Below are 11,772 nucleotides of genomic sequence, written 5' to 3'. Positions count from 1 at the left end.
CTTGTGGTTAGGGGTAGAGGTAACACTAAGAAATGGGATTTGGCCCTAGAACTTCTCTGTGTATGTTTGTGAAGCCTGAGTTAGCATCAGAGAGAAAAGATGTTTGTCTTTAGGACAAACAATGCAAGTTGATCGGCCTTCATCTGTACCTTTATAGTTGATCACTAAAAGTGTATACAGAAGGTCACGCTGATGGTGTTTACATTATTGATGTTTGTGATCAGATCAATCTTCATTTGAATGACCTACTATAGATTGATAAATTCCCATTTTGATTTTGAATATATGCAGCGTTATCCAAACATAGATTTTAGATGAGCCCGTCACCCAAGAATATGAACGCTTTATGAACGCTCGTAAATGGTAAGGCAGCACAAGCCTTCTTCTTTTCAAAGACTTGTGGTGTAACTTAAATGTCCTTAACCGAACTGAATTCGGATCAGATTGATTCTTTTTAATTCAGAACTGAATCAATTCAGAAAATTAGCCACAATCCCCAGGTTTTACATAAAACTACAGACTTGTGATTATCATAGATTCTTCAGAAATCCTTTGCTATGTCAGAACACGGTGCTATTCATTCATATTATGCATTTATAGTGCTTGGCACCCTTCAGGAATAATTACTGACTCAGTGTTGCAGACCAATCTGTTACTATATGTTACTCACTGAGACTCAGTGGGGACATCTTGTAGAGGGTGGTCTGAGATACCTAAACACATGAGCACAACATGCTTTCTTTTGTGCAGTTGAACTGAATGATCTAAGTGCTATCATGTCACCTTATGGGACTTAAATGGGAAAGGTTCATCCAGGGCACTCAATGCAACAAAAGTGGCATTAGATCCTGATGCTAATGAGAACCCTGTATTTTCCATGTTAAATAATCCACACAATAACGCAAAAAATATCCTATCTACAAAGCAGACCATTGGTACCAACTGCCTGTGCAAGTCTCAGCTGTCTGCGTTCAAAGAGCGCATCATTTCACGCTGTCACAAACCACAAATTGGCACTTTAAACACAACTGGACAATTCAGCTGTAACTGTGGGAGAGTCTGAAACGGAGATGTGCCACGAACAACTAAAAACAGATGCTGTAGGGTTTTAATGTGTGTCAGACAGGCAGCTTGTTCCCTAATCTGAAGGCGTACCAATAAACTAATTACAAATTTGAAGCAGCTGCTGGTTACTGTACAATACTGAGAGAAAAAAAAAATTCAGTGCAATTTTGAGGCTATTTTGTGATCTCAACCAAACTGCTCACGGCATTTTATATGAACCTGTTGAAAGTGCCATAAAAAGAAGATAAGTTTGAAAATGTAATACACATATATGATCCTTTTTGCAAGTCTCTAACTGTCTCCTTAACACTGTATCGGTCAGCTTTTCCCAAATGAGGGAAAAAGAGTAAAGTGATCGACAGAGAGAAACCTCACCTCTTTAGGACCATAGAGTTTCATCCCCAGCTGCAGCAATTAACCCCTTGTTCCTCTGGGGAACCATTAGAGGGTAAAATAGCCTTTAAAATTGCATATGGCTGCAATTAGAGCAGAGAAAGTGATGAAATGATTTGACTCAGATTTTTCTGTATGGATTTTTTAGGAAATGGCTCTTTTTATAGCACTATAAATTGGAATTAGATGAGTTAAGTGCTTTTTTGCCTCCCCGTTTCACACTGGTTATGTCTCCTCTCTTTCCTGCCTTTCTTTCATTTTGCTCTCTCCTAATTCTTTGCTTTCTTTCTCTTCATCTTCCTTTCACTTGCTTCTCTTCTCACATTGTATTTTGTTTCCTTTCCTTATATCTCTCCTTCTTTTTCCAGTCTTCCTCCTTTGCTGTCATCTCTTCCTGATCCAGTCTTTCAGACTCCATTTTCCTCCTGTTTTCACCCTTCTCCTTCTTTCTTCACTCCCTGTTCTCTTCAATTAACCTCTCATTCTTCACTTTGTCCTCATTTCTTCTTTCGTCTTTCTTCCTCTTGTCTTCACTCCTCTCAGCTCCTCCTCCCCTCCTCATCTCTCTTTCCCCTCCTACAATAACAGAAGGAGATGGCATAAGCATCTGTGTCATCAGAGCAGATTAATGTTCTAATAATATTCACAGATGTCATTTCAAAATTCTCCATTTGTTTATTTTTGCTCTCTGCCGGCTCTCTGTGGTTTCGACCTCCTTTTCTTTCTCCTGTCAATAAATCAGAGGACTAATCACGGGCTCATCACAGACTTCAAAGCAGCCACTTAAGACCTCCTGTCTCATTCGAGTGTGACACACACACTCCTCTCCAGCAGCGGTGTTTTTGAATCATTCTTAATCGGTATAATTACACATGAGAAGAACTAAATGAGCTAAGGGTTTAGTGAAAACGGGGCAGGACTGGGGGAGCTGATAGAGGAGAAAGAAACGGGCAGGGGAAGACAGCAGACTGCTTCCTGACCATTTATTCATTTGCTTATTATTTTGCTGCTGTAGTTGTTTGTTTACTCATTAAGGATAATCCAATTAAAGCATTTAAGAGCAGCTTAGGAAGAAGCATACACACACATACACCTCAGAGTGGCTCCAGTCTTGGAGAGAGGACAGGTTGTGGTGCGGTCTGTGAAGCCTGCAGTTTCCACCCCTCCCTGCCTCTACAAACAGGGCTTCAGGACAGCGTGCCAGGGGCTTGGGGCGCTGAGACCATAACATGCCTCCGTGGCGGCTTCATATTGGCTCGGGAGCTGGTCAGTCGCCTGCCTGCCTGCATCCCCCCGCAGTGCTTTCCTGTCGTGTGTTGGCTGACTGGTTCCCTAGTGCACATATGCCCACTTACACTGTGTTCTTCTCTAATTAGCTGCTCTTGTCTACACAGACGCAAAGGCTTTGTTAAAACATCGCTATGCCTTTGATGGCATGTTAGCGTTTGGTAAAAATGAATCAGCCTCACATCATCAGACACTGCAGACGGGGAGGTAATTCTAGCCTCAGGCGCAGCACACTGGCCTAATAAAGAGGATACTCATGCTTCGTTTTATACCAAACAAGCAATAATAATCTGGAGGGCTGGGAGTGCAGGTTGTCTTGGCAACCTGAGGATGGAGAAAATTCTCTTACCTCATTGCTGGTGCTTTTTGTTGAGTCATTTATTTAATCTGCAAGATCCCTTATTGTCTTACAGTGAAAACATCACTTCTCTTTGTCTAGTCAAATTTCATTAGTTTATCTTTCTTTTTGTGAAAGATCCTTCCTTTTGTGATAGAGATGCAGGGTGGTGAGAAAAGAGGACATGAGTGACTCTACCTTAGAGTTTGATCATTAATTATTAGTCCCTGGTTCCTCTGAGGAGAGAAGCTGATGACAGCTAATTAAGGATGAAGTGATGTATATGCTCTCTGTGTTTCTCCCCCCTCCTCCCTCCCAGTCTCTTTCCCTCCCAGCCCACCTGCCAAATCATCTGCTGGAGCTATAGACTCTAAATATCCTAAATAAATGTGGGGACAACTACATGAGAAGTTGTGTTTATCACATGCTTCACTGATCTCAGCACAGTAGTGTAGAGTGCTTATTGAAGGAGTTCAGACAGGTTAACAGGGACCGGACACGGTCATACAAAATCGAAATTATACAAAAGCAGATGTATAATGTAATTTCTAAAGAGCACGACCATTTTCTGATACAGATGGGCAGTGCTGTGTTTTAGTTTTTAACATTTTCTACTTCATCTCTCCTGCCTCCATAGTCCATAATTTTCTACACAACCTGAATATTTATTGTTGGACTGCTCACACACTTTGGTCTGTAGGGGCAACATTTGTTTCTCTGTTTACCCTTTTTATGTTGACAAACTGCAAAGCTCAGTTAATTCCTTTAAACAGTGCTTTCTTATGGACTATTTTCAGTGAGCTTTTACAGTGGTAGAAATGTATGCATGGTGCTGATTCTAAAACAGATTGTCATAGTAAAATATAGGGTGAAAAGGATTTTATTCACACAAATGGACACCAATTGGACTTTTTTTTTTCATGACACGAAACCAACTGTCAGAGTGATGTACTTTGGTGAAAGATTTATTTATGCTTGCCTTTTCACCAGAGTGGATTAGACTGGTAACACGCTAAGCTGGAAAATATAGATTTTTAACATGCGCTAGGCCAGCGATGTGAGAGGGTCTAGGGTCAAAGTGGTTTATAGTCATGTTTGACACCCCTTCTTCATCATAAAACATATTTTTCTGCCTCTTAAAACTAAAGACATTGTCTTTATAAGATAACTTTATTATTTAGCTGTTTCTATGTACATAAAAAGTCCCCAGAACATGACCGTTAATGTTTCAGGACAGTTTCAGAACCTGTCCTGTAACTATCTGGAGATAACCATCATTGGAATCCATGCAATAGAATCACCACCTAATCTTTGGACAACAGCAGAGCTTTAAAGTAACAAAGGAATTAGAGACAAGGCTTTGGCTAATCAGGTAGTACTCAATCAGTTAAGTATTGGTTTGGTCTTGTTACAAAAGGTAGCACTTTTTCAGAACCAGTGTTACAAAGTGCTTGACATCCTGCAAAGTGCAGAAACCGAGAAGGACATTTCAGAAAATTACTAACAGGCTAAGAGAGTTTTTTGAGAAAAAACACAATGTCTTTGGAGAAAATGTATTTATGATAACAAAGTTCTCAAATTTCCTTTATAACTGGAAATTTATGACTAGTAGTGGCACGTTGTAGCATTGTTGAAAAGCGTATCCTCCTCAGTTTCAGTGTCATGTATAATCATACGTAAACATGCAGGCGATATAATACACTCTCTTTGGCTTCTGCTGACTGCAGGTAATGTATTGTGTTTAGTGGTTGACAGCTTTTGGCACCACAACACATGACAAAGTTGATTTAAAAGTGTCCTGTCCACAGTTGAGTCTCATCTCTCACGCTTGTGGTATATTTATAAAAGCCAAATAACCATGTAGTCTTTTTTTATTGGACAGCCATTTCTTTATTTTCTTTACTTATAAATCAACATGCAATAAAACTATATAACTATGCCAGATAGTAAAGATGTTCCAAACTCTCTCCAAGTAAGAAATAAGAAGTGAGTGGTGATGTCCCCTCTTGGTTTTGGCCTCCTCCTCCTCTATAGTTTGTCTGTTGTGTCATTCAGCTGTACATGAATCCACAGAGAAGTGACTGGCAGATAGATCATCATGTCATCCCTGCTTTTCCTCCTCTTCCCCCCAAACAGTGATGATGATGTCTTTATGACATGTCCCTGGGCAGGAAGAGCAGTAGAGGAGGGCAAGCCAAGGACAGACGGTGGAAATAGAGAGAGGTGGAGTGAGGTGTTATTTTTAAGGTTTGTGGATGGAAAATAATGGCACATCACTGCAGTTGGACAATGACAGTGGCAGTCCCAGTGGTTCAGGGAACCTGAAAACTATATTCTATTATGCTGCAGAGGTGACACCAGATATGTCCAAGTTTAACCGGAATCATTCTGAAGAAATACATGCAGATCATTACTTTGTTTTAGTTATAATGGGCCCCCCGCCCCTCCCATTTTTCCTTTTCAAACCTCCTGTCCTGCCATGCCCGGCTCTCCGAAACCTTTCTCTTTTGAATTTGTGGTGACTCCAGCAACAGTAACACCAGTGGAGGAAATCATTTGTGCCTCCAGGCGAGTCATTACAGAGGCAGAGTGTGAGATTGCAGTGACAAAACTCTGTCTCTGGCCTCACGACCAGCCAGAGACCAGCATGCTTCTCCACACTCATTACTCCATACCTCCTCTCCTCTGCTCCTTTTCCCTTTCCTTTCCTTTCCTTTCCCTTCTTTTGTATGTCCTATTCATCTTTCAAATTTTTTATCATCACCTTGCCCACTTTTAATCTGTCTCTTTGCTGCACTCTCAAAAGTAACGGCCACTCTATTCTAGAAAGTCATCTTTATTGAGCTCACATTAAGTTTTTTTTCTGTTTTTATGTGAATGTGTACCCCAAAAAAGCATACTGATGTCTTTTCACTGATTATCTTTTTGGGATATGACGATGGAATATCAACACATTTTTAATGATTTTATGTTAATCAGTGTTTTACAATACTGTGCAAAAGTCTTAAGCACCTCTCAGTTCTTTATATATTAGCTGGAAACAGGTGCAGCTTTTAATTCCCTTTTTTCTATTGCATTTAATCAACATTGTCATGCTGCTGTTTTGGGAAGAGATATGGATTGATTTATGGCAATCTTTGACTAAATTTCTCTATATCACATTTTATATTTAATTGTTTGAGTTTTATTTACCGTTTTTATTTCTACTCGATTGTACTATGAAATTCATGTGATCTTTTTAACCAACAATGCCATTCTACTTGTTTTTACATTTCCGATTTTATTTGTTTCATCACCATGTATGAAAAGCATTTTTGGTCAGCTTCTGTTATTTTAGATCTGCAATAACAGATAAAGGTGACTTGACAGCAGTGGTTAGTCCTTTGAGTTAGGTGCCTTTTTAGCGCTTGAATGTGTCATAGGCCAGTACTAATGGGGTTAACAAACAAACAAAAAACACATTAATTTGAAAATGGTCAGGTGCAGTGACTGGACTAATGAAAGGGGTGAAAAAGCGACCAATGTCTAAAGGAAAACTTTGAAATATTCCAGAGTACTATTTTCTTCAATCACTTTCAAAGATTATAAGAAAGTCTGACTCCTGAAAGCAAAACATGAAGAAATGAGGAGTGGCTCAAGACTTTGCCACAGTCCTCTTTTAACAACTTTAAGCCTTTTTTTAAAAATAAAAAAATCCAGTTTGCAGCAGTACAATGAGACCAAACACATAGCCAGCCTCGTAAAAAAAAGAGCTTCAGCCACAGAAGAATGAGTCCTGCAGCAGATGGTTTGGCCTCTTTGGAGCCGTGATCGCAACACCATCGAGTCAGTTTGAGTTTACATGAAGCGACAGAAGATACTGAGACAGCTGTGGCAGGTTCTCCAAAACGCTCACAGCCCACCTGTCTTGAAAACCTGTGAGTGGTGAGAGTCTCTTTTACTGCTATCTGCATGAAATATAGTTTCAGGGTAAAAAAAAACTTCAACTTTGCATGGCACTGTATTTGTGCTGTGAGTCAATAAATACCTATAAAAGTAATCTAAGATGTCAGTGTAACTTTATGACTTTGACTTGGTCTAGTTCTCCAAAATTACATCATGGTGGAAGATTTTCAACCAAAAACAAAACAGGACTCGTCCTCTTGTTTTCGCGGGCTGTTTATGCCTTCACTGACCAGAAGGTGTCAGCTCTGTGTTGGATAGTTTTCTGGAGCTCCGCACACAATGCACAGACACGCGCATACACGTATAAAGCTGGTTGCCACGGCCCACTGATGTCCAGCTGCTCCTGTCAACACTATGCTACAGCGTGTAATTCACCCTCACACACAACGGCAGCTGAGACCTGACAGGAGCCCCACCCCACCCCCCTAAACGCCTGCCCACATAAATGTACACGCATACATTTGTGTACACATACAGGAGTCTGAGAAGATGAGAGCAAATAGAGAGGTGGAATATAGAAAAGCTGGAAAAGAAATGAAAGCAGACAGAGGGGAAGTCAGAGAGCTGGATGTGGAGAGGTTGAGCTGTGGGTGACAGACGAACAGAGAACCAGACAGACAAAGAGAGGGGGTGCGCTGTGTTTAAGTGGCCTAATCAAGGGACCTCCCCTTCAAAGGCTGAGCTGGTGTGTGAGTGTGTGTGTTTGGGCAGGGAGTCTGGTGGTGGTGGTGAGTGGAGGGGAGGGGGTTGCACATTGACAGACTGAGTCCAAGTTCCCCTGCAATTATCAACTTACCCATACTCCCTCCTCCTCTTCTCCCCTTCATCCCCTGAGAGACCCAAGCTGCTGTACCCATCAACAACTCATTCAGGCCTTAACAAAGCAGCACCACGCCTACCTACACACACACACACACACACACACACACACACACATTTTACATCTGCTTAGCTGAGTCAACTTTTTGCATCAATTTTTCCATGGAAAATTTGATATATTTAAACGAGAAAGTCTCTCTAAATGTTTATTTTCTTGTCCAGCGATGATCTCGTTATCTCACTAAACTTTGAAAATGTCTCTTTGTGGTCATCTGGCATTCAATCTCCCTCCGTAGTCACATCTAGCTTCAAATATATTTACATTCACAAAGTTTGGAAAAATGTTGCCAAAACATCACTCGAACTTCCTTTTTTAAACATGACTCTAGCTCCAGTGTCATCCCCATTTCAGCCTCATTGTGTTATTTTTGCAACATTTCCCTCTAAAAGAAATATTTTGCTTCTCTTTAATAATTTAGCAATCCTCGACCGCACAACAATAACTTTTTAAAAATGTCTCATTTTGGTTGTAAAGGTTGTGTCAGAGCTGTGTTACAGGAACAAGCTGTTTTAATAGCACCTGGAACAGAGGCTTTTTATGTTGTTACCTAAACAGGAGCCCAACCCCCCCTTTACTGTCAGAATCTAGTAGGGAGAAGCACACAGCAAAGTCAATTTGCATTTGTGTGTGTATGTGATGTACGTGGCTAGCGTGTGCTGCTCCACACGCTGAACATGCCCTAAGGCCAACATTTCACCCCCGGCTATCTTAGTGCAGAGCATTGTGCGAACAATATATGCATTTATGCCTACTTCTGCACGTGTATGTGTATTTATTCTCTAAGCCTTGAGTAATAAGGTTGGCCATGGTGCATCAGAGATAAGGCATTAGGCTGTTGACCTCTGACCTTCGCCTCTGTTTAATACGGAAAATCATTCACTAACACCCAGGAGAGGACATGTTAAGAGCCGCAAACAGCTTAATGAAATCGGTACGTGTGTGTGTGCTTTAGCTAGTATTATGAAGCAGCTGTGTTGAAAGTGTTATCCTGGATTCTGAATTAACAAGGGAGGTGTGTGGAGATGATTAAATCAAGCTTTTTAACATCAGAAAAATGTGTCTCTTTAGTTTCCACTTGACATGGTGCAGTATTGGTGGGTTGTTGTTGCTTCAGATCGGTGGCTCTATTATAAGAGCCCTTTTAGACATGGAAAGAGTAACATTTATTTGTTGTTTGAATGAGGTTAAGTGTTCCACTGTTTGGAGAGGACCCATGTTGGTAGTTTCTCCGTCAAGCACGACAAAACACAAAGAGAATGGTGGATACTTAAACCCTTAAATCTTACTAGCCCAGTGAAACAAATGAGAACACAGTCCAGTATTATTTGATCTGATTCTCTGATGCTTCATCACTGAAAGAGCCGTAAATGAAGAGTTCCTTTTATAAGAATATGTTTATTTACGATTGATTGTAGCGGATTAGCATGTGATGTATGAGTAAATTTGATACTGGTTTACTTACACTCAAATTAGGAATTACCATATGAGGAAAATCAATAATAATAATAATAATAATAATAATCTATTATAATAATAAATAATCTAGATATTCAGAATTGTGAAGCAACACACACATGCAACAACACTTTGAGACAGCTAAATAATTAAAAGCATCAGATACTATTACTATCACCATTAACCTTGATTTTGTTTTTCAGATGCTCAAAACATTCTTTTCTTTTTTGGGGGGGGACTTTAATAGATCCAATGGCTGCTCTACAGCCTCATCTCAACCTCTGTTAAGGGGAAATATTATGGAAAATTACTTTTTTTCTGTGCTTGATATTTGGTGTTTGAAGTCACTACCAACTCAAAAACTGAAAACCTTTCTCAGTTATTTTTATTTTATTTGAATTATTTTGCTCTCTTTATCTAAAACTATGCATTGAGTCAGTCTTTCATATTCGCAGGTTGTTAAAATTATCCGGATTTTTTTGTCATTACCTCCACCAAACTTCAACTTCAGGTGATGCTGCATTTGCTGTACCTCAGAAGTGGGAAGTTGAAACTCAATTGCTCTAGATTTTTGATTTAATGTTGACATCAAATCTCAGTATTGGTTATATAGTTAACTTAAGAAAAGAATGAGTTGCTAATGTTCTATTAATACTTTTTTTCATATTTCAAATTCTCATAAGGAAATTTCACTTTTTAATTGGCACTAACTCTTCAATTCGAAATTAGATTTAGAAATACTGACTTCCCATCTGTGTTTGAATGCATCATCAGAACAGCACTGGTAACAGCTGTCACAAAAATAAACAGCAGTGTAATATTGCCTATTTAAGCAACAGTTCTTAATGTTAGCCACAAAAAAAATCAAACAACAATCAAAAAAGAACCAGAGGAATGGAGAGACAGGGAAGTTGACATAAGTTCTCAGTGGTGTTATTAGCAGCTGTTTTGTTCTGCAGTGCAGCTTTTAACAACTTGGACCAGTTCAACGCATGACTCACAGCTAGATTGTGTCTAGAGGGATCTGTAATCTACCACTTGTCCATGGTCAAAGGGCAAGTGAGAGACTTGTACATATTTCAGAATAAAGTTTCTAGTTAAATATTTTTCTATCACTTTGTTGTTTTCCTGACTTTCAGGCTACTGTTTGCTCTTTAGCATACACTAGCATTTGGTGTGCTTGAAATGTTCAGCAGAATACAACAGATCTCAAAAGAGGCAGAGCTTGAGGAAAAGAGTTGCAGAGTGGAGCTGAGCGGGTCAATCCATGCCCTAAAATGATCTCTTTTTAATTAAGTTGTAAATAATTGGACAAAGAAGGAGCCACTGTGGTGCACTTCTGTGTTATTTTGACTAAAGCATATCACAAAATTGTATCAGCTTGTGAAAAAAGGTGCATATAATGTCTCCTTTAAAACAAGCCACAACAGAGGATGCAGACTTTTAAAGAAAACGCATTTATTAAAGATGGAAAAAAAAAACCACTTCATTCAGTTGATTCAACAATGGCAACAACACACCCTGATCTTCTAGTAAAAGTTTCTTTTTTGCTTAAAAAAAAAATCTATCTAATCTTTTCAGTAAATATGTATGCAACACTTAATTTCTCTGTGTGTCTCTCAGGTAGTTTTCCGGGTTTGCCCGGGACACTGAAGACATCCTCCAGCCTCTCCTCCACTCCATTAGGCTGTAAGTGGAGGCGGAAGTGTATCAGATGTGTGTGCATTGTGTTGATATATGTATGTGTGTGCGTTTCTGGTGTGTGGGGTGTCACTTCAGCTGTATTGGGGTCAGGTTGGGAAATATAGAAGCTTCCAGGCACTCAGCACGTAATTGAAAATCTATTTTGCTCAAAGTGAGAAGAGGGAATGAAAGAGGGGAGAACAAATGAAAGAAAGAAGCAAGACAGAGGATGAGGCGGAGGAGGAGAGGGGGGGGGGACAGCAGACCAAAAGATAATAGTTAGGGGGAGGAGTGGGTTTAGGAAGGCTGGAAACGGAGAATGAAAAAAGAGATTATTTTAAAAGGTGGAGAGTGAGACAATGGAGGAGATGGTGGAGGTGAGGGAAGGACAAAACTGCTTCATCGCCACCCTAAGTGGATAAAAAGCGAAGGAGACGGCTGAGAACAGTTCATTTTTCTATCCTGGTGAAGACTTCCTCCTTGTATTATCCAGTCCCTACTGATCTGTCACTGTGTGTGATCTCTACATGTAATACGGAATACCATTTTCAAGACCTTATTACTATTTGAAATGAATCTGTCACATGTATAAAGTATTCACAGACAGGAAAATAAGTGCTGAGAGAGTCAAATATATAAAACAGAATATATTTCTTTATAGAACTCAAAATTTTACATTTTAGAAATTGTCTGTAATTAATAGTAACAGTGGTAGCAATAAACGATA

The sequence above is a fragment of the Leuresthes tenuis genome, unplaced genomic scaffold (assembly GCF_036924035.1).
Source record: "Leuresthes tenuis unplaced genomic scaffold, fLeuTen1.0.hap1 SCAF_4, whole genome shotgun sequence".
Classification (NCBI taxonomy): Eukaryota; Metazoa; Chordata; class Actinopteri; order Atheriniformes; family Atherinopsidae; genus Leuresthes; species Leuresthes tenuis.
This window is presented reverse-complemented; position numbering follows the sequence as displayed.